General features: G+C 38.3%; 1 protein-coding gene across 2 annotated transcripts in view; it reads left to right on the forward strand.

The window, feature by feature from the left end:
- The window catches only part of Mid1 (midline 1), a 305,600-nt gene that overhangs the window by 65,429 nt on the left and 215,166 nt on the right, over positions 1–25,005 (forward strand). The window lies entirely within an intron of this gene.

The following is a 25,005-nucleotide window of genomic DNA, read 5'->3' on the forward strand; positions in this document are numbered from 1 at the left end:
TAAAGAACAAAGACATACCACTGCCTGCCTCTGTCGCAGTCAATCCAAACAGGGTTGTCAATCACCTGAATTGAACAAAGTCCCTGAGGAAAAGCTGCTTGTTCTAGTGGCTTTAGAAATAGTTTAAACTCTCCCTAAAATGCACATCTTTGGCTACATTCTACCCTGCAACAAATTCTGTCTTCTACATTATATTCTGTGTAGTTTATCTGCATATCTCATCCTAAACACAAGGAGAGACAGAAACCATAGAAAAACCTTGAAAGATAGCCTCATGGACTCTGTTCCACTACCTGGTTTCTGTTTTATTATAAACTTAGCCCTAACAATAGCCAGCACTCTCATGTATTTGATGAGAGAGTAAGACACTGTGGGCACCTGGTTTCACTGGATTAAATAATTTGTTACCAGTTAAGGAAAACAACATGTATTTCTTCTATAAAAAAAATAGCATACAAGAATGTGTATTTGAGAGTGTGTGATCATAAAAATAAAGGAAGAGAATACAGGATTCACATTTTTAGACTCCTGTAGCAATTCACTTAAAAATATTAATCTTCATTTTGGTAAAAGAAATTATTTCTTTGCTGTCTACTTTGTAGAGTGAGAGATAATGATCTCAGCTGTGTGCTAAGATAATAGCTTCCTGCCGTTCTCAGGCACTTATGTGGTCATTAATAGAAAATAAAAGTGATAGCAAAGCTGAGACAATTTGCTTTAAGGCAGGAGGTATTGATTGGTGTAAATATTCTATGAATCCCACTCATGATAGAAGAGAAAGTAAGGCAATTATTGACGTTCCCACTGAGTAACAGGCACTTAGAGCAAGCAAACAGCTTCTGCACAACAGTGCCGTCTTTTGGGTTTGGGCTGTTTGGTTCTACAAGACAAAGGCAACTCCATATTTATATCCTCCTTTCCAAACAACACATCGGAAAAGAAGCCTGTTTGAGTAGTTTGTGGAGATTGTATAAAAAGACATGTCAAATTTTTGTTCTTTACTTTGGTACTCAGGGCATATCTAAGAAATGAAATGTCCAGTATTTGGCTAGGAAATGTGATGTTACATTCTTCTACTGTAATGCAGGGAACTGTACTAAGGACTTCAGCCAAAGAAGAGACTGAGAGCAATGTTTGCAATAATTATTGCAGAATGGTTCAACCCTACATTTCTCAAAGGCAGTATGTGCTTATTTTTGTCCATAAAGGAAGCCTTCACTTTCCCCTGACTAAAACTTTATCCACACCCTGAACATTTATCTGCCAGAGGTGTTCTTGGTGGCTGAGGGTTTTTTGATACATTTACCCCCAAAGTCAGATTGGTGGGGAAAGTGTTTCCTAGTTTGTCTAAGGATCTCACAGTGGTGGCCATTTGCACCTCAAATAAAAGAATTTTGTTGATGTTGGTGGTCAGATGGCTGACCAACCTAGAGCTCATTCAGGAGGTCTGTTCTTATAGGAGTCAGCCACTAATTCCAGCTCACCTTTCCCACCTGACAGCTCTTGACTAATACAGGTGGCAGGTGAATCTACTTGTTCAGAACAGTTTTTCTATCAGCAGAGAAGATAATTTACAATCCACACAGACCCTTCTTCTGGAGAGGAAAACAGAAGTGCTTACTTGTCTATGGAAAAAAAAAAGAGCTAAAAATGGGGGCTTGAGTTTTTGTTCCAGGTGCAGAGATTTGCGTATAGAGCATGAAGCATAGTGAAGTGAATGACATAGATGGCTGGGGAAACTGGAGCAGAGGGGAAGCAGTGGAGAAGCTAGAGCAGAGCTTTCACCAAATAAAGGAGAGGAGAGGTTTCAGTTATTCCTAAAGAATAGGGGAGAGCATCCTGTGGTGCAGGCAGTGAAAGGGACATGATTGAAGGGGAAGGAAGAAAGGGAGGAAGGTCGCACCACCAGAAAGACTCATCTCACATCTTTACAGAATGTAGATTTGGTTATCTATGTGATCCTGTTGCCAACCCCTTCACACTGCAGGGGAAGCTCTGAAAATAGTCATTTGACCCACAGCTTAGAAGCACCACATCAAAGTCCTGCTTCCAGCCACCATCACCACCATATTCTCCACCTTCTTTAAATATGAAACTGTTATGCCAAGTACAGGTACTGCCTAGAAGGATGTCTTCATTCTATAAGAATAACATCTCTCATATCTTCAAGAATTTCTCTTACAAAGGTGACAGCATTTCAAGCATACTTTTATAGTTAGTAAATTTACCAAATTAGAGTGGTGTATTTATGTTGTTAATAGCCCAGGAAAGAGAGGGAGGAGAGAGAGAGAGAGAGAGAGAGAGAGAGAGAGAGATTTTTCTAGTATCAGAGTTCCCAGGAAGGAAAGAAATACTTTACAAGATAAGACTCAAAATGGGAAAGGTTATCTCATAGGAACATCTGTAACCATTTGCCTGTCAGTGTAAAATTAATTAACTGTGTACAGATTTTAAATAGCTTGCTTCATCTGCTTACTAGACGGGTATAATTTATGACTTGCCTTCTTGAAGTTTTTTCAATTTTTCTTAAAGCTTGACAAGATGTTAAATCTCCTTTAATTATATTTGGAGGTTAGTAATATACTGATAGATATTGTTTAAAGATTATTTTCAAGACGATATAGGACCATTTGGAAATCTGACAAAACTGTTAGTGGCTTACAGATTCAGATGAGGATGCAGAGAATAAAGAAACCAACCTAAAAACATGGCTGCTGCGTATCTTGTCATGAAAGACAAGCCAGTGCTTTATGCAAAGTGCAAAGTAAGATGCAGTGAATTGACTTTAATAAACAAAGCCATTTATCAGGACTAAAGTAAAGTTTTGGGTTGCTCTTAAAGCTGAATAGAGATTACTTTTTCATTTTATTAAACTATGTGAAAATAGAAACTCTATTTTATAAATAAGTGCATTCTTCACAATAGGGTGCTTGAACGGATCATTTGTTTGCTCATTTAGGTAAGTTCCATTAAAAGGAAAACCCAAGAATAAAAATATCCAGTTTAAACTGTGTAATACTTTTCCTGGTTGGAGAGGTAACTCAGTGTCTAAAAGCACTTTCTACTCTTACAGAGGACCCAGGGTTCCGTTCCCAGTTACCCACATGATGACTCACAATTGTTTGCAACTCTAGTACCAGGGGGATCCAATATGCTTTTCTGGCTTCTATGCACGCTAGGTATGCAAGTGGTGCTCACACATACATGCATGGAAGACACTCATACACACAAGATAAAAATAAACAATGCAATACTTTTCTTTTAAAAAGAAAGAGCTAAGATGGAAAGTTTCAACAATTAAAATGTTCTTTTCTAATGAGATCGCTTCAGAAATACTTATTTTTACCCAAAAATGACTTGTAAAAATTCTCCAAACATTTTGGAACTACATACATAAACCTCAACAATTGCAGCAATTATTCATTGAAGTTTTTATTGCTGAAACTGCTTTTGTTAGGCATTCCATTTCATTGATCTTACATATGGAGATCATTTAAGTCCCTCTTTGGAAATTTCCTCTCATGGATACTTGTCAATATTTTCCTGATGGCAATATTTGAAGCCTCCCGCTTTGCCACGACTTTCATCTGTAGGTGACAAACATACACACCCACTATAATCTCTAATTAAGAGAGTATCATTTTCAGCATGGCATGGCGGCACATGCTTTTCGTACTAGCACTCTGTAGGCTGAAGCCCGTGTTATATGTTAGTTTCAGTCCAGCCTATTCTACATAGCAATTTCTAAAACAGCCTGACTTACTCAGTGATATCCTTTCTTGAAAAATGAAGGGATGTAGGGAGAGGGAAGAGAAAATATAGCTTTTTCTTTATTTATCAGTTCAATAATCTGATTTCCACAAATCTAAATTGCAAATTGCTGTGTGTTGTATCCAATTGTGATCTATGTACCATTAGCAGCAGCAACACCTTGACACTTGTTAGGATGCAAATTTGGAGGCTTTAGCCACACTGCCTCAATCTGGAAACCTGAAGGTTCAACCTGCAATTGTTTTTTTTCCACTTTTTATTAGGTATTTTCTTCATTTACATTTCAAATGCTATCCCGAAAGTCCCCTATACCATCCCCACCCCCACCCCCGCTCTCCTACCCACCCACTCCCACCTCTTGGCCCTGGCGTTCTCCTTGTTGCGTCCACTCTCGACCAGCAAGAATGACACAACACGGTGAGATTCTTCCCAACAGCCTTTATTGCAGGAACGCCTCTATGCTGCTATGGGGACCCCGGGAACCCAGGGAGGTCTGCTTAAATACTCTCAGCCCCCCTCCACTCACAGCAGGCCATGCCACCTCAGCAGGCACAAAGCTCCAGCCAATCAGGGCGGCAGGGGCGCGTCTCCACCAAATATGGACTTGTTTACACCGCCAGCATCATGGTGCACCTACGCAGCTCTCACGATGGTCATTGCTATTTTCAGGTGTATGAGGAAGTCAGGTGCAAGTCATAAGACTTAGCTGCAGTCCCGGGTGCCATCTTGCGGCTGCTGCCACACCCGCTCCTCACACCCCTGTACTGAGGTATATAAGGTCTGGACGACCAATGGGCCTCTCTTTCCACTGATGGCCAACTAGGCCATCTTCTGCTACATATGCAGCTAGAGACACAAGCTCTGGGGGTACTGGTTAGTTCATATTGTTGTTCCACCTATAGGGTTGCAGATCCCTTTAACTCCTAGGGTACTTTCTCTAGCTCCTCCATTGAGGGCCCTGTGTTCCATCCAATAGCTGACTGTGAGCATCCACTTCTGTGTTTGCCAGGCAGGAGCATAGCCTCACAAGAGACAGCTATATCAGGGTCCTTTCAGCAAAATCTTGCTGACATATGCAATGGTGTCTGCATTTGGAGGCTGATTATGGGATGGATCCCTGGGTGTGGCAGTCTCTAGATGGTCCATACTGTCATCTCAGCTCCAAACTTTGTCTTTGTAATTCCTTCCATGGGTGTTTTGTTCCCAATTCTAAGAAGGAGCAAAGTGTCCACACACTTTGGTCTTTGTTCTTCTTGAGTTTCATGTGTTTTGCAAATTGTATCTTGGGTATTCTAAGTTTCTGGGCTAATAGTAACTTATCAGTGAGTAGATATCATGTGAGTTCTTTTGTGATTGGGTTACCTCACTCAGGATGATACGATCCAGATCCATCCATTTCCTTAGGAATTTCATAAATTCATTCTTTTTAATAGCTGAGTAGTGCTCCATTGTGTAAATGTACCACATTTTCTGCATCCATTCCTCTGTTGAGGGGTATCTGGGTTCTTTCCAGCTTCTGGCTATTATAAATAAGGCTGCTATGAACATAGTGGAGCATGTGTCCTTATTACCAGTTGGAGCATCTTCTGGATATATGTCCAGGAGAGGTATTGCTGGATCCTCTGGTAGTACTATGTCCACTTTTCTGAGGAACCGCCAGACTGATTTCCAGAGTGGTTGTACAAGCTTGCAATCCCACCAACAATGGAGGAGTGTTCCTCTTTCTCCACATCCTTGCTAGCATCTGCTGTCACCTGAATTTTTGATCTTAGCTATTCTGACTGGTGAGAGGTGGAATCTCAGGGTTGTTTTGATTTGCATTTCCCTGATGATTAGGGATGTTGAACATTTTTTTTCAGGTGTTTCTCAGCCATTCAGTATTCCTCAGGTGAGAATTCTTTGTTTAGCTCTGAGCACCATTTTTTAATGGGGTTATTTGATTTTCTGGAGTTCACCTTCTTGAGTTCTTTATATACATTGGATATTAGTCACCTATCTGATTTAGGATTGGTAAAGATCCTTTCCCAATCTTTTGGTAACCTTTTGTCTTATTGATAGTGTTGTCTTTTGCCTTACAGAAGCTTTGCAATTTTATGAGGTCCCATTTGTTGATTCTCGATCTTACAGCACAGGCCATTGTTGTTCTATTCAGGAATTTTCCCCATGTGGCCATATCTTCAAGGCTTTCCCCCACTTTCTCCTCTATAATTTTCAGTGTCTCTGGTTTTATGTGGAGTTCCTTGATCCACTTAGACTTGATAAACAGCTTCAGTGAAGTAGCTGGATATAAAATTAACTCAAACAAGTCAATGGCCTTTCTCTACACAAAGGATAAACAGGCTGAGAAAGAAATTAGGGAAACAACACCCTTCACAATAGTCAAAAATAATATAAAATATCTTGGCGTGACTCTAACTAAGGAAGTGAAAGATCTGTATGATAAGAACTTCAAGTCTCTGAAGAAAGAAATCAAAGAAGATCTCAGAAGACAGAAAGATCTCCCATGCTCATGGATTGGCAGGATTAATATAGTAAAAATGGCTATCTTGCCAAAAGTAATCTACAGATTCAATGCAATCCCCATCAAGATTCCAACTCAATTCTTCAACAAATTAGAAAGGGCAATTTGCAAATTCATCTGGAATAACAAAAAACCTGGAATAGCAAAAACTCTTCTCCATGATAAAAGAACCTCTGGTGGAATCACCATGCCTGACCTAAAGCTTTACTACAGAGCAATTGTGATAAAAACTGCATGGTACTGGTATATCGACAGACAGGTAGACCAATGGAATAGAATTGAAGACCCAGAAATGAACCCACACACCTATGGTCACTTGGTCTTTGACAAGGGAGCTAAAACCATCCAGTAGAAAAAAGACAGCATTTTCAACAAATGATGCTGGCACAACTGGCAGTTATCATGTACAAGTCTGCAATTGGTTTTATCATGTCCTTCAGCTTGTGACAGCAATTAGAAGGGCAATGAGAAGAGGTACAGGGAAGCTGAGATCTTCTGAGATTCACAGCAAGGACAGGTCAAAAGAAGGTTTTTAAACAGTGTAAAGGCCTGAGGAGATAGCTTAATTACTGAAGTGCTTGCTACATCATGAAGCTCTGACTTAGAATACCAGAACCCAAGTAAAAAGTCAGGCCTGGTGATATGCATCCATGATTCTATTGTGGGGAAATCGAGACAGGCGATCCTTGGAGCTTGCTATCTAGCAAGTTTTGCCCAATAGTTGAATCCCAGATCAACTAAGGGAACGTGCCTCAAAAGCAAGGTGGAGAATAATCTAAGAAGATATCTATTTAAACTTTTGTCTTTGTCATGAGCATGTGTCCATGAGTACACACAAATTGATAAGCACTCCTGCATACCACACACACACACTGGATGAGAGTGCCCAAGTTAGTTTCTAAGTACAACTCAGAGATAGACTGGCAATGCTATTTCGACTCAATGTCCTGGCAAATTTCCAGGCATCTTTATAAGAGAATTCTTCCCTCCTATTACTGTGACTGTATCTGGAAATCCCTATCTGACACCCGAGTTTTCAGCCCTCCAGAGAAAGGCTAGATTTCTCATTTGATCAATTCCTCTTTGGTGCAATGATAGTTTTCTTCTCTGGAGGCAAAAAAGAAAAGAAAAAGAAAAAAAAACATTACCACAATTGCCGGCTGTACTGTTTTTCATGTCCTTTCTTTCTCTGGGTGCTTTTATGCATGTATATATCCTCCTTATGATGTACACATTCATAGAGCCTTGACCTGAGCTTGTGTGCGTGACTTCATGTAGAAGGAATGTTCATGATCTCAGGCTCCTCTCTGTGAAGCAAGGGAGTTAGACTGTATAGTCCCAAAGGCCCTTCTCTCAGCCTGCGAAGTCTCTGAGTCTTAAGACCCTAGTGATTTACTTGTCTATTTTATCCACTATATGGTTTAGAATAATAGTTAGTTAAAAATCAATCTTGTTACTCTATGTGAAATATGTTTCCAAGAATGAAAAACTGCTTATGAACATTTACTTAGTTCCAAACAATGCCTTGATTTTTATTTCACAGATATGTTACTATACTATATTTATCATCATATAGTCTTAGAACTTGTTTGTAAACCTTTGTATAATAGCGCAGGATTTTTTTCTCTTTTTTAAAGAGACTATATGGATTACAGAAACCTCCACTATAAATGGCTGTTTGTCACATAGTATTAATTTCAATTCTCTATATGAGTCAGTATATATGCATAGATACATATATAGAGATAAATATGATTATGTCCTTTATATATTGATAATTAATTTGCTATATGATGCCATGTTATCAAGAAAATTGGTAACAGAGTAAAATTTCATTCATTGGAAGATGGCTCAGTGCTTAGGAGCCCTAAGCTGTTCTTGTAGAGAACCTGGATTTAGTTCCCAGCAATCATATAATGACTCATAACCATCTGCAGGTCCAGTTCCGGGGATTTGATGCCCAATTTTAGCCTCTTCACATATGTAGTGCATATGCATACATCATGGCAAAACACTCAAAACACATAAAATAAAAATAATAGGTTTATAAATCCCATTCATTACATGTGTTTTCCAAAGCACATCTATTTTCATGCTTCCTTGTAATTTTTTAAAATTAGTTTTAAGATTTCTTTATTTTTCTTTTGTGTGCATTGGTATTGTGTCTGCATCTGTGTCTGTGTGTGGATGTCAGATCCCTCGGAACTAGAGTTACAGACAGTTGTGAGCTGCCATGTGGGTGCTAGAAATTGAACCTGGGTCCTATGCAAAAATATCCAGTTTTCTTAACTGCTGAGCCATCTCTCTCTCACCTTCCTTTTAATATTTATGTATGTGGATGTATGGGAAAGCATTCAGCAATAGAAATCAAGAAGAAGCATATCCCCTTTTCACTAATTGTCCCAACCTGAAATTATCCTTGAATTTCTTTAGTTCAAAAAGCTATCTCTTAGGAGCTAGACAAAGTACCCAAGGAGCTGAAGGGGTCTGAAGCCCATAGGAGGAGCAACAATATGAACCAACTAGTACCCCCAGAGCTCCCTGGGGCTAAACCACCAACCAAAGAATACACATAGTGGGATTCATCGCTCTATCTGCATATGTAGCAGAGGATGGCCTAGTCAGTCATCAGTGAGAGGAGAGGCCCTAGGTCCTGTGAAGGTTCTATGCCCCAGTATAGGGGAATGCCAGGACTAGGAATGGGAGTGGATGGGTTGAGGGAGAGGGAGATAGGGGATTTTCGGAGGGGAAACTAGGAAAGGGAATAACATTTGAAATGTAAATAAAGAAAATATCTACTAAAAAAAGCTACCTCGTGCATTCTGAAATCTCTGGAACTCTGTGTTTACTGAGTTGTTCATTATGTGTCTCTGTTTCTCTGAGAACTATAAGGAGATGGGACCACAAGGCACTCACAGGCATCCACTAGGAAATTGTTGACATTCTTTACTGCTGAAGGAACCTAGCTTGGTCCATATTTATTAGCTCATCTGGAATTCCACAGCTGCCACCTGAGCTTTTATGATGTTGATAAGGACCCCTGGCTTAGGGGTCCTGGGGTTCTGTTTTGGTCATGCTGTGATCTGCCTTTTGCCAAGGGTGTTTTGCCACGAATCAGGGCTAAATCTGTTCTTTTTCTCATGTTCAGTGTGAAGTGGTCAAAGAAACAAACAGGAAGCAAAACAAAACAAAAACAAGAAAAAAGTCAGTAACCTGCTTCAGCTACGTAAATTCATCATTTAGTATTGAGATCGTTGGCTTTTAAAACTTATTTTCCCCCATTCATTGCTAAGCCACTCACTGTGTCTGATTAGCAACTTTGTAACAAGAACAAAAGAATCTGTACAATGAACAATGAAAATCTTTCTGTATTTTTCATTTTCTGCTTTGCTTCATGGAGGAAAGTAAATTTTTGTTTTATTAATTTGTAGTACAATGAATTCATAGTTCCTGAATTCATTCATATTGAATTCATATTGCTTTCTATTTATTTCCAAAGCATTTCTGTTTAAGTTATCAGTTGAGAAACTTAAACCATATAACCAAGCAAATAGAATTTAAATTATCATTTTCACTTTCACTTTCTTGTATCAAATTGTTTTAGCATTAGCATGACTTTTTCAAACCTTTGCAACTGTGTCTCTGGAATTGCACTTGTGATACATGCAACCACTTGGTTGAAAACATTGCATATTTTAAAATCAAACTTAAAAGAAAAACATAGTTTGAAGGTTAAACAAATCCAACATATTCATATGCTACATGGGAAAGCAATAAAATTAAAATTATGTTTGATATATTATACAACTAAATAATGATAGGTTTTGAGTAGTAAATTTATATATATATAAATTTATATATATATATATATATATATATATATATATATATATATATATATAGTGATGATATACACTTTTACTCCTTAGAGCATTTGTGTATATGTCAGTGGTATCAGAAAGTTGCCATGGTTCCTCATGTTCGGCTAGTCACTTCTCAGGCTCCTTTCCAGAACATCTATCTTAGGAAATGAATAAATGATACCACAAGAGGGAAAATTTTATTGATTTCAAGTTTCTCTGCATTTGAGAATTATTTTTATTTAAAGATGAAATGTCAAAAAGTAACATGAGACATGATTTAAATATTTTACACCACTCCTTATTCTTGCTGATAAGATAATTTGGCATAAATAGATATCAGAGAACTCATTTGATACCAAAGTATGTACAGTTCCCAACATCTCTACATAGAAATTCAGGACACAGGCAAATATTTCATTTGCTTTTATAACATGAAAAGTGAAACAAAAACCAATTGTTCTTTTTTTTATAGAGATTGACAACCTAAATACCTATTTCAAACAGTGTCTGCATACTTATTCTCATTAAAGTACAACCCTCCCTTTTGTATAGTTTTCAGCAGATTTGTAATGGAACTAAAGAGGATTTGAATTTCTTGCTTGGACTTTTGACAAGTCCTACTAACAATATATTGGCTATGTTTTGTGTATTTATGGCCTAAAACTTCAAGAGACTTTGCATAGTCAAGATTACTTAATGTAGCTTTTTTTTAAAACCATATCTACAATCATGATTCTTGAATCATGGTTATTAAGTTAAAAATATTCCTTTAGCATCCATGTTGCTTCTGACAAATAAATAAGTCCATATTTTCTAAATGTATGTCTTTCAGATCAAATATTGAAATTGTTTATATTGTTTTTAAATTTTCTGGAAAATTCATTTTCAAACAGTAGACACAATAGAATCTTTCAGACTTAGTCATTGTTAGAACTTTTTGTGCAGGACTATCTTTTCGAACCATCCTGGCCTGTCTTTATTCCTGTGAGATTTTAAACACCTCTCATTTAAATGCTTTTTAAAATGTGCCCTGGATATGTCTAATGAACAGTCCTTGAAAACAGAGTCACCTTATTTATAAATTCAATTCTCTTTCCATTCATATGAGGAATTTTATCCATCCTCAGGGCATATACTTAATAACCATTAATGAAATCTGAAATTATATATGAGCACTGAGACCCAAATTTGCTACTCACTTTTTTCCAGTGGAAATTTCATAAGGATTTGGCATGGGAACATAGCAGACATTTAAGGCAGACAGAATAATATGGTTGGCCACAGGACTCCAAAGGAATCCTAACAGTTTATAATCAATAATTTGCTTACTAGGAAAGACAATCTTTTTGGCCAGACCAATATATAACATCCCATTTTTTCTCTCAGTTATATAACCAACTCCTCCCAACATTTAGCAAATCTGTGACTTCCAGAGATTTACCCACAAAAGCCGGAGGCTTAACACTTATTTGTCTTTTAAGGGTTCAATTTCTGTACTTCGTTCCCCACAAGAGTGTCATATATTTATTGCTCCTGGCATCCCAAAGCCACTTAAGCAAACACAGGTCAGAATCAATAGGCACCTCAGAGATGGGCTGACCATACAGAGGAGAAAAGTTGGCATCAACTACTCTGACATAGACACTATCAGATGAAAGGAGACTTGTGGGGCTAGTATGGGTGTTATGATAGATCATGTTAAATATAGTCCTTTGAGGACTTTCCAATGAAGAGAAAAATGTAGTAAGGATCAAAATTCTGTATGGTGAGGTCAGAGAAAGAAAGAAAAACCTGTTATCAATTAGCAAACTATGTTGTATGTTCTACATATCGAACAACTTCCCTACCTGAGTACCAGTTCTCTACAAGGGATAGAGAAATCTGCATACTCTGGAAACCAAGGAACATCTTCAACAATTTGCCTCTATGATCTCTCCCTGCAGGGCTATCCCGGGAGCAATAGAGATAGTGCTGCATTTTAGTATTTATGTTTCCCAAAGCTCTGTTACAAAGCTATTGTGAATATCCTATCTTTAGGTGCCAACATGAGTCATAAGAACTGTGGATAACTTAGCCAAGGTCTCCAAGATTACAAGAAGATTTGAAGTATGCAAAGTAAAAAATTTACTTTGGGTCACAGTACTATACAGGTGTTTGAATATTTAGAGGGGGAAAAAAGATGGTTTCTAAATCCTGCTGGCATGTAAAGTCACTTTCTTGCTTCCTATGGCTCAAGGAAAAGAGTGGAAAATCTGTATGGAATTGAATATTGTTTCATCAGCTTCTGCAGATGTCAGAGAGGAAAATTCTGGCAGGTTTTCAACAATAGGCCCTGAAGGGTTTTTTTTTCTTTCTTTTTTTTTGTTTAATGAACACTTTACAACATGTTCTGCATCAATAGTTCACAATTTTTGATGAGGGCACAGTGTCACCATCTGGCATAACTGTGACAACAACAGAATACTTTGTACTCATCCCCCATTCTGAATCAGTTTCCCATTTAACACAGGTGGCTTAGAATGGATACTTTTAAGTAAAAACCTGCCACCTCAAGCACTTTCTCCCACAAGACAGTCATGCAGTTGCACTTTTCATTGTCATTAAGTTTGAAGATGGTCATGGATTTGAAAATAATACTAGCTACCCATGAGTCATATGTTTACATTGTTGACCAGGAAGTTATAATATTGGCTTTGAACTTGTAGCAGTTCTTCAGAGAACAAATCTCCATCTGATTAGTGTCTACTAAACTCAGTAGATGGTTGCCACCAGGAAGGGATTTTGTATTCCAAGCTGGCTTTGAATTAATGATTTCTTACTGCTACAATTGCAGGCATGTGCTATCATGACCAGCAATCAAGGCATTTTTTCACCTCATAGAAATTTAAGGATGTCTGTGAATGCAGGATGCAGAAGAGAAGTTGGTAGGAACACATGTGATCTGGAGGAGATGTAGAGTCAGATTATTTCTAGGAGAATAATACAAGTCTTGTTAAAAATGGAGATAGCTTGCTCATTCTCAACGGAAAGGTAGAAGCTGACTGGTTGGGTGTCATATGGAAACAGTTCTGTAAGCACTTTAAATCACAAGATCCAAGCATTTTGGGAATGAGTGAATAGAATATTACTCTATAATAGCTCTTGCCAAAAAACTTTTTTTCTCCTTTTTAGTTTTTTTTTTTTTCATTTTTGATTTGGGCAGCTCTGTTGCTCAATGCATTCCTCTTTCTTCAAGGCCAATATAAGCCCTGTACTGTGTGCTTGCAAGGTACCCTGCTAAACTCTCATGCAGTAAGCCTGAGACAGGGCTTATGAGTCTGAATTCTACCAAACTGCCAGGAAATGCCATTGCTGCTAGCCCACATTAGATGGCAAAATCCTGGTCTTCACACGATCATCCTCTTAAAGTGATGACATCGTTGCTGAGACCCTTTATAGCTTCTTCTTTCATATAATGTCTGAAGTTTGTCAGTATAGACACGGTACTGTTCTTTTTTTTAATGTAAGTACACTGTAGCTGTCTTCAGACACTCCAGAAGAAGGCATCAGATCTCATTACAGATGGTTGTGAGTCACCATGTGGTTGCTGGGAATTTGAACTCAGAACCTTCGGAAGAACAATCAGTGCTTTTAACCGCTGAGCCATCTGTCCATCCCCACAGTACTCTTCTAAGGAAGAATATCTTTGGTGGAAATTTCAGAGAAGCTTGGAACAGACAATGGGGAAATGTTGACTATTAACAGAGGTATTTCTGGTGGTGGAAATATGCAACATGTTCCATATTACATAATGAGCTATTCGTAAGGATGGCCCTAAAACCATCAGGAATAATCCACTCTGAAGAAATGAGAACCATGCAGAGCTGCCTGCTGAGAAGTGGAAAGAATGGCTCCTTGTAATCCTAGCACAGCTTTCATTAATTAGGTTTTAAATACTTTCAGTCAGATCTCTTGCCTAGCTTACAACCCACCATCTATCGTACATTATGGGTGAGGTTATTCTTTTGAATAGCATTACACATATGGCAATCAACTCATGTATCCATAGTCTTGAAGTTGGTTTTACTTGTCTCTTAAACCATTTTGTTTTTGATTTTTTTTTTTTGTCTTCTGTTCTATAACTTTGGTATGATGATTACAGTTCCTACTAAATTTCCGGGACAAGTTAATTCCTAACAAGCAATTTCTCAGGTAGACTAGCTAACATTTTAGTTAAGTCATATGAAATAAGGCGAGAATTCATCTCAATCTAAGTTCAGTCATCAATATTCTAAAAATACATACTTATCCTTAGTCTAGACATTTTTCTGAGTTTTTTTGGCAATGCATCTAAAACTCCAACGCTAGCTATTGACTCATGGTCTCCATTTGGTTGGTTTATTTCGAACTCCACAAAGTACACCTAATAAATAAAAGGTGAGTTTTTGTCTTTAATTATTTTTTTTGGTCCCATGAGAAAGGTGACATACAGTGAACATGAACCTGAGACAATCAAGTTCTGGATCTGCTGCCACTGCTGTCTCTGAGTCTGAGCATTGACTGTGACTGCCTACTGGATGGGCCATGAGCAAAGAACGATTAGGCAGATAGGCACCAGGCACTGCCAAGGGCAAGCAGGAAAGAGGCTGGCTTCATGGCAGAAGCTGAAACCAGTTGTCAATGGAAATTTATTAGTCCCAGAGCAGGAAGGCTATATAAGCTCCTAATGACTTGGGCCTCTAGGATCCAATGAACTGTTATCATCTTTAGCTCACTAAATTCATCTCAGACGCCTAAAAACTGACACACTTTAACTCCCAACCTCTGTTTGTTTGTTTTTTTCCTCTAAAATATCATGTCTTGCTGTTCAGAGTTTATGGCTTTAAAGAAAAATAGCTATGATGTGAGGAAGTTTTAGAAGCTGTGGGTAAACCTTAATTGCATGTTGTATATACCTTCTAGTAAAATATTGTACATGTTTGGGGTTGCAAACAGTAATACATAATCTATAGACTACAAATACATAAAAAAGGGAAATTGACTAATGAGAAACATTTCCATGCATAAATGAGTTTGTTGGAGAAGGAAAAATTTTAAATATGCCATGTAAGTAATCATGTAACAGATATAAATTAAATTATAACTGTAATAAATTAATAAGCCAAGATCAGGTACATTTGATATCACAAAAAGATCTTTTAAATGATTCGAAGAATTGTCCAAAATATTCAAATTGGGTAAACATCTGAAGAAATTTCAATCTATGAGAATTATCAAAAAAGGCTTCAGAGGTTGCAAACTACATTCAATTTTCTTATAGCCCATGCCATTTGCTTAAATTAAGAACATTTACATAGTACTTAAACAAGTATGAGTTTCTAACTTTTGAAGACTTACTATTCTTTGAAACCTGCATATGTTTGAGTTCATAGTGCACTGTGAATATGTTTGCATCCTCTGACATCCAAATTTCCTAAAGAATTCTTGTCCTATATGACATAGCTTTCACTCTCAAGGTTAGGCTAATCCTCATCCACTCTATCTTCACCTACCTCCTCTTATAACTTATTTTGGGGGGGGTGGTAAGAAGAAAGGGGAGATCCTAGGGATTGGATTCAGGAGTTTTACCACCAAATCACTCCCTCAGATTCCCCATCCTCCAACAATTGCAGACCTCTTAGAATGTTCTCCCTCCTTTTAGTCTCTCCTCTATCACATCTACCCTTAACAGTGTCCTGAGACTATACCCATAAATGTATAAATTGAATGTGAAATTTCAAAGCCTCCATGTCTCACCTCCTTTTTATCTGGTTATCAGCAGCACTTCACTGCAGCCATGGCTCCCCGCCAAGCCCTTTCTTCCCTCATTCAATCACCTATCAGTCTCTCCATAGCAACTCTTCTTATTCTCATTTAGTGAATTATGAATCAATTGCAGAGTAATGAAAAAATTGCATCTTGTATCAGAACTCTTGTTAGGGGCATACTTTAAATAAGCCTGACAGGGTACACAGTGAGACATAAAATGCCTGTTCAAGCAACACAAAAAGTTTCTAAACCTCTGGCATGAGACAAATAGAAGATTAGGTCCCTTCTCTAGATAAGTAGAAATGAATTTCTCTGTCTCATGGAGCAAGAATAATATGGCTAACCAGGGGCCTCTGGAATGTATGAAAGAGTATAGCTAGAAAGATGGTAGAATGGTATATAATGGGACCAACCATAATATTCAGAAAAGATCACTGGACTTTGGAATATGAGTATAGATATGTGAGTTATTTTGTGATGGAGAGACTAAATTGATCAAGTGTCATGCAAAATTCAAGCAGTGTTCAAATGTATAAGATTTAGGAGGTTAGACATAGTAAGTTACTAAAAATTCTCAGGTATCTTAGCTTTGGATTTGCACTGGTAATGGAAAAAGCCATAGATATAAAGTTAGTTGTACCAAGATCTTCAGTTAGTTTGGGATGCTTCCAGAAAAGAAGGTCACTATACTGATATATTGAGTGTTTAGCCACAATCCATGAGGCAAGTATGAGTAATTTGTCCATATATTCTCTAAGTCTCTTCACATTGTAACAGGATGAAATCATCTTTCTAGATAAAGTTCATTTATGACCTTCCCTAAGTGATACTTTGCCTTAAACTTGTGACAGTGACAGAAGCAGAGCCATCGTCTAATGTTTATAATGCTTTTTTACAGTGCTTTCTTTTTTGCTGTTTGTATTGACTTAGTAGAAACTATGAAGTCTTTGTCAGCAAGAATGAGTCCATGTAGATAGAAGCTAGAACATTAGAGCAGTTAAACAAATTGTTACAGTGAACCAGATGACATGGGTCGCTGTCATCAGTGGCACTCAGTGGCAGTTCACTGCTCTGGAGTCACACTGTGTCCCATTTGTCTATTCTGGGTATGTCATCTAGTATGGTGCTTAGTTGACAAATGGGTGGAGAAAGATATCTTTCAATTATATCTTCACTTATGCATACAAAGGGAAATGTGATTCTCCCCTACTGAGACAAATAATATGTAAAAACATATTGCATCCTCTGTGGCAGACACTATGCTAAAGGATTTATATGTTGTCATGAACTTATTATTGAGCTGTTTGAGCGGTGGTAATCAGGGTTGTCATGGAGAACTGAGGTGGTCAGCTATATGAATAATGCCAAGGTATTTTTTCTTACCTCTGCATGTTCTCACTGCTAGTGCTGTCCTCTCTGTTGTAGATCAGCTTTATACACATATCCATATGATGTGAAATGTAGTTGACAGCTACTCTGCCAATTTCATCACTGAATAAAAAGAAGAGAGACTTCTTCTGGCCATATATGAGTCCATAAACTAATTTAAAAAAATCTCAACAGCAGGATCTGATGATCAGCCTGCTCTAAGTAACTGTACATGCATTAGAACATTTACTCTAGCTCATATCTGTGTGTCCATGTGTGGAGCTGTATGTCTCTGTCTGTCTGTTTATATGTATCTCTCCCCCGACAGTGTGTGCTTGTGTGTGTGTGTGTGTGTGTATGTGTGTTGGGATTCTGATCAGTACACATTCTAGAGGCAGACATAGGTTGGGCTTTTCTCCAAAATAAAACATGATGAATAGAAGAAAATATAGTGCTACCCTAAACTCAAACAGCCATCAAGGATGTATGATTCTGTCCCTGTAAAGCACAATAAGTACTTCAAGACTTAAGGAGAGTATATAACTTATCTAAAGTAACCAAGTAGAAGTTTCTACCAGGACTTCCACCCACATCTGACATAACCCAGAGTCTGAACTGTAGATTTCTAGGCTGTGGCAACCAGTATATCCTGCTGTATGGCTGTTTGGGGTCTATGTAGTTCAGCTATTCAAAGCTCAACTGACTTCTTTGATAGAGCCCATTAAGCCAGAGACAGTAGTTGACTCATTGAGATCTGACTAATGAAATCCCTGAATCTAGGTAATTCAAAATGGAGCTTTTACTATAAGGTAAATGAACAGCAGACTTTGAGTCATTCCTAATCCTGTTATTACCTATTGGAAAGTAACCCAGAGTGAGCCTTCTCTGCAGGGTGCTCATAGTGCTGCTATCTCAGTGTAGGAAGCGCCTCTGCCTTTCATTTCCCTGTCCAGGTCTTCTTTCATTTGTCCTAATTGAGACTGCTTTCTTTTTCTTTTTACCCTCAGCAGTGGTCCCTGCTGAGGATACAGAGCTATCATGGCTGATGATTACCACAGCTCATACCCCCTCTGGTTACCCTTAAGTGGCAGTCTGTATTCTGTTGCATGTTTCTTAGCAACCACCATATGCCATGTCCTCTCCTGTCATTTGTGTCTTCCTTCTTCAACCTAAGAGGCAAATTTACTAAGAAATGAACCCCTGCCTCCTCAGATTTCTAAGCCATGAAAACCAGAAAATTGGCAATGATTGTATTTTAAATCTCTTGATAACCAAGTTTAGAGGCTGAGTAGTGGAAACAGAATCCTTTTCGCACATCCTGGCCATGGCTTTGTAAAGTGCATGTGATTTGCAGCCTGCATAACACTCATGCTGGGGGTAGTTGATTTTTAACTCGGGCTCTTCACATGATCAAACATGTCTTCTGTATGCTGAAGTACTAGACATACATTTAATCCTAAACATTTAAAAATGTAGGGGTTGCCTTCTTGTAAGTTTCTACCAGAGACAACCAGTTTCCCTAGCTGATTTGCTTGCATACGGCTCGCATCACTCAGTATGGGTTTGCTTGTGAGGATGTTTCCCAAGACAGATGCTTCATGTTTTCATAGCTAGCCAAGAGTTTGTTCTTATTCCATGTACATGTGAATAAATGACTACACACTCATTATCCTAAATACAGTTGTTAATATCCTTGGAACATGGAACAAAAGCTAAAATTCCTTCTTGCACAGAGTTTGGATGCTTACTTGGCTTTAATTTATATTAATCTGGTTTTGTTTGTTTGCTCTTAGTTTGCCTTTCTAATGCTGGTGTTTCATATTTATCTTTGGCTTGTGTGTTTTTCTCTATGGGCACCACGTTGTTGTAATTCAGTCTTAGTTTGTTTATAGCTATAGCCACTGAGATTGCTCATATCTACACACATGTGGGAAGCTAAAAAGTAGTTTATTACATGGTGTTCGTAGCACATATCACACCAATGGTCACCCAGCCGAAGAAACAGCCTCTGTAAACACATCACGTTCCTTTGAAGCCACAGTGGTATTCTTCTGTCTAGACAGTCTGTCCTTTACAACAGATGCATGTAATTGAATATGTCAGTTTTCAGGAGACTTGATTCTAATAAGCGTTAATTCTTTAACTCTAAGTAATAAAATTTAGCAAAATTTAAAGACAGTATATTGTTCAAAGAAAACTTTAGGGATGGATATTTTAGGCTTGGCACAAAAAATTGTTGTATAACCATATTTTTCTGGATATAATCTGGAAAGTACCAGAAAGTTCAAGTCCATCTCCTTTGTTTGAATGTATCCAATAGGCTTATCTGAAATCCAAATATTCAAACGTTTGATAGGCTGCAGTTGAATTATTAGTTTTGCGGACTGCCAAAATCATTCAATTGTTTTGATGACTGGAGATTTGAAGTATAACAGAGCCACTTAATTAAGACATGAAAATCACAATTGGTGAAAAAAAGTGAATTCAATTTTTCTACTGAGCATAATTTGTAACTTTGATGAAATCAAGAAATTAAGGATGAGGTATCTTGCCTTCTGGAGGTTTAAACCATAAGCAATTTATTTATTTATTTTTTACAACTGAAAATAATTTTTTAATATTTTTATTAGGTATTTTCTTCATTTACATTTCCAATGCTATCCCAAAAGTCCCCCATACCCTTGCCCTCCACTCCCCTACCCACCCACTCCCACTTTTTGGCCCTGGCATTCCCCTGTACTGGGGCATATAAAGTTTGCAAGTCCAATGGGCCTCTCTTTCCAGTGATGGCCAATTAGGCCATCTTTTGATACATATGCAGCTAGAGTCAAGAGCTCCGGGTTACTGGTTAGTTCATAATGTTGTTCCACCTATAGGGTTGCAGATCCCTTTAGCTCCTTGGGTAATTTCTCTAGCTCCTCCATTGGGGGCCCTGTGACCCATCCAATAGCTGACTGTGAGCATCCACTTCTGTGTTTGCTAGGCCCTGGCCTAGTCTCACAAGAGAGAGCTATATCTGGGTCCTTTCAGCAAAATCTTGCTAGTGTGTGCAATGGTGTCAGCGTTTGGAAGCTGATTATATACTAACAAAGACAATATGCAGGGTATTTTTAAAATAAGAATCTCCATTTTTTGTTTTTTGTTTTTTCTATTTGAGAAAATTTGATTTTGTTTGAATGGTTGCTAGAAGAGCTAAATCTTGCCTTAAGAACCAAACTCATAAAACATTTTTGCCATTTATGGTGCAAACATGTAGAAAAAGGAGTTTTACTAATTAGCATGTTTTCCTTAAGATTCTTTTTTTGGTCCTTTCCTCCTCAAACTCTTTTCTCTGTTTTGACATTTGCTGGCCACAGTTATGAAGGTCACATGAACTCTTTCATTTACTGCCACTCTTTGATCTCTATTAACATGAATTTCTAAGAAGAGGAAGGTGAACCATGGTTGTTCTACAGCAATTACCACAACGTTGTGTTGTATTGGCAAGCTCTTTTTTTTTTTTTAGAATTATTGTTTTTATTAGGTATTTTCCTCATTTACATTTCCAATGCTATCCAAAAAGTCCCCGATACACCCCCCCACTCCCTACCCACTCATTCCCACTTTTTGGCCCTGGCATTCCCCTGTACTGGGGCATATAAAGTTTGCGTGTCCAATGGGCCTCTCTTTCCAGTGATGGCTGACTAGGCCATCTTTTGATACATATGCAGCTAGAGACAAGAGCTCCGGGGTACTGGTTAGTTCATAATGTTGTTCCACCTATAGGGTTGCAGATCCCTTTAGCTCCTTGGGTACTTTCTCTAGCTCCTCCATTGGGGGCCCTGTGATCCATCCAATAGCTGACTGTGAGCATCCACTTCTGTGTTTGCTAGGCCCCGGCATTGTCTCACAAGAGACAGCTATATCTGGGTCCTTTCAGCAAAATCTTGCTAGTGTATGCAATGGTGTCAGCGTTTGGAAGCTGATTATGGGATGGATCCCTGGATATGGCAGTCTTTAGATGGTCCATCCTTTCATCTCAGCTCCAAACTTTGTCTCTGTAACTCCTTCCATGGGTGTTTTGTTCCCAATTCTAAGAAGGGGAAGTTGGCAGGCTCTTAACTGAGATGAAGAACTTGAAATAGTGGGGAAATGTGGTCATGGAGTCACCAAGAGAGGGAGCATAAAAGACATAGTATATTAGCACTCTGAATTGAAAAGAATATAGTTCAAAGATTAGAGCCTCCATAGCAAATTCCTCTATTTTAACGAGTTTTCTAGAATTTCTTGTTTCTGCTTCTTTTTGTTATCAAGAGTTTTATAGAAATGTAACTTCCTATTTTAGCCCTTAAAATACTTATTTTTCCATACATGTCATTTATTCATGATATACATGAATATCACTTATTCATTCATAATGTAATTTTCCCTAAATGTCAAAGCACTCACATTTCCTAAGTTACATATTGCATGTTACTTTTTTTCCATCTTAAATTCCGCTGACATAATTTTTCCACCACTCACTTTACAAGTTGCTTCTTTCGTGTACTATCTCCAAACTCTCACTCTAAAATTAACCTCTGATTGGTTTTATTTTGTAGCGTTCCTATAGCAAGGTTGGAAAATGAACAGTTGGAACAACTGGCTTCGTTCTCTAGATTTTCAATAGTGAAAAGAGAACAAAGAATGTTTTCAAAGGCTGACTTTATTTTTTAGCCTGAGAAAAGAATGATTGCAAAAGGAAATGAAAAAGAAAGCATGTCCTCACTACATTGTTATCACTGACTTTACTCCAGGGTTCAGCTGAGGGCTCAAGGCTACTGTCCTAATTAGCACTTCCTGTCTGTGCATAGATCCCTCGTGTGCACAGCAACCACAGTCTTAAAACACAGCCAGAATTCCTCCTTGCTCCCTTCCCCTCAGTGTTGAAATAGGTAGTCTTCATTTATTTCCAAAGCCAGTGATTTCTCACCAAATTAAAATGCCAAGGAATACTTCACCTTTAATATCCTATAAATGTAATCCTCACCTTCATAGTCCAAGGCTATTGCTTGAGCTTTAAAAATGTGGAGGCATTAAAGTGAAGTTGATGTTGATACAGTACAGAATCACAATGAACTTTCTCTTTCATGTGCATTTCTTGTAAGCTAAACTTTATCACATGCTAATATGATTCCACATCTCATATTTGTATTCTGGTTGTTTTGCCTGATTCTGAAAAGTGGGTAGAAGACGCTTGTTTGATTGTAAGTTCTTTTTGGTGAAGTGTACTACCAGTCACCCCATCCTTTCAAAATTTGCAGAAGCTATAAAACTTTCCATCAAAAACAACCTTCACCACTAAAGAGCTACACAGAGAGGAAAATGAGAAGGCAAAGAACTTCACATCACTCCATTATACAGCTTAAAAAGCCAAGGGTAGGAAAGCGAGGAATATTGGCAAAAGTTATATAGCTGGTAAATGATAGAGCAGGGATTTGATTCCACAACTAATCAGTGATTAGAGTGTTGTAGCTCACAGAGAGTCTACAATTTGAAAAGCACCTTCAGGGTAAGGAAAGCATGGACAATCTGAGAGCCTTGATATTAGCCCCTGGCTGGGTCTATACTTACTGAGTTACTGTTTCCTTACTATCAATAAATTCTACCTCCATGAATAGTTTCTACCTCGTAGCAATGTTGAAAGGATTCCAAGTGAGCATGTAATAACCCCTAAGTATTTTACATATATTGCATCCCAGCTCTCAAACAAAAGGTGTGATGGCATAGTTCTCATATTTTCATCATTTATATTTTACATCTATACATTTCCTTCGGTTGCAATTCAGAGCCCTCTCTGAGTAAAAGTATTCAAAAGAGATGCATCCCACTCTCCAAGTTACAAAATGTTGTGACTCACAGAGAGTCTACAGTTGGGTGGATTCTGAATTGAGTTTCCAATTGTCGACAGTATCTGGATTCTCTTTGCCAGTTATTTTTTCTTGATACATTTCTATGACTTTATCCTCCTATTAGTAAACTTCACATTCCACCCAACCCACCTGCACTTTTCAAGAGAGGACCCTTCTAGTACCTTGTATTTTTCATTAATCTGCAATAGAGAATTTCATTGTATTGGAGGGAAAGCTGCAAAAGATAAACATGTTGCGTGTAGTTTTAAAAACATGCTATTGCTTTGCCCAGGAGCTGCTGCCCACGCTCTGGCCCCTCCTGGCTCCCTTTTGTCCCACCCGGCTTAGCTCCATAATAAATGGCAATCAGCCCCAACCCGGCTTCCTTTTCTAAACACATTTGCTCCAGCTTAGCTTGAGGATCTGTTGCTGCCAGCCTCAACCCAGCCTCTCTCTACCTGCCTTTGCGCTGGAGTCTACCTCTCCACCAGCCCACTCCCAAAACTCTTGCTCCAGGGGGTTTGCGGGGGGCACATTGCCAGCCTCACCCGAGACCCTTTAATGCACAGATAGAGGATACACACTCTACTTGTCACTTTATAGCTTGCCTTTATGGCACAATTGCTGGGCGCATAAGTGCCTGGAAATGCGTGCCCTTATCAATTTCTCTCCCTTCTGCCCTACACTTAGTGGCTTGCATCAGCTAGCCTCCCAGCCCCTCCAACATTCTTGTCCCCCATACATAGCAGAGGCTGCAGGCTCTAGCTGCCCCAGACCTTACATAATGTCGGCTTTCCTCTAGTTCCTAAGGATGGCAGAAAAGCCCTATCTCTCCCTCTTTCCCTGCATCTCCTTTTCCTCTTGGGACCCAGAAGTCCCACTTGTACCTTCCAATTGGCTCCTGGCCTTCTTTATTGATAAATTAAGAACCAATTAGGAAACTAGACCTTAGTATCAGCACCTCTCCTTACATAAACAGTAAATTTCCCTTTAAAAAAATTAATGGTAGAACTTTTTTCATCTTAGAGGACTATTGTTATTAAAAACAAGAGATCAATACTATTCTCCATTTTTATTTCTGACAAAGAATTCCTTTATTTGCACATAGTTTTTAAGCCCCTTGAAGAAGTAAATGGATTGATTTCCTGATGAGAATCAATTAAAGGAGGAAGAGAATGAGAAGACGCAGAAGAAAGAACAAGAAGAAAAAGAAGAAACAACTCTAATATGTATGGCCCATATATTCACTGAGGCATGATCAAATTCCTGGTGGCCAGGACCTTAAATGAAAACTGTGTCCTTGCCATCAGTTGTGGAGGGCTACAATTGTGTGTATTTCTATTGAACTACCCAATATAGAGACATGGATAGATAGTATAAATGAAAATAGCAATAAAAATGCTCACACAGGTTTTACTTGCAAACAAATTTACTGAGCCAAAAGAAACCTGAATTAAAACATTAGACACTACAACAAAACAAAACGAAATGAAACAAAACAAAATATCCCTGACGTTCCCGTAAGGCCTGATCATCAAAATGTCACACATATACCTGCCCGTGAACCTGGGAAGGTTGATATATCATAACTACATGTGATTTTTTGGTGGACAGAGTGATGGAGGAATGAGTTTTACATCTAAGATACAATTTGCAAAACACAAGAAAATCAAGAAGGAAGACCAATGGGTGGATACTTCGTTCCTCCTTAGATTAGGGAACAAAATACCCATGAAAGGAGTTACAAAGACAAAGTTTGGAGCTAAGACAAAAGGATGGATAATCCAGAGACTACCCCACCCGGGGAATCCATCCCATAATCAGT

The sequence above is a fragment of the Mus musculus genome, chromosome X (genome assembly GCF_000001635.26).
Source record: "Mus musculus strain C57BL/6J chromosome X, GRCm38.p6 C57BL/6J".
In the NCBI taxonomy this organism is placed as follows: domain Eukaryota; kingdom Metazoa; phylum Chordata; class Mammalia; order Rodentia; family Muridae; genus Mus; species Mus musculus.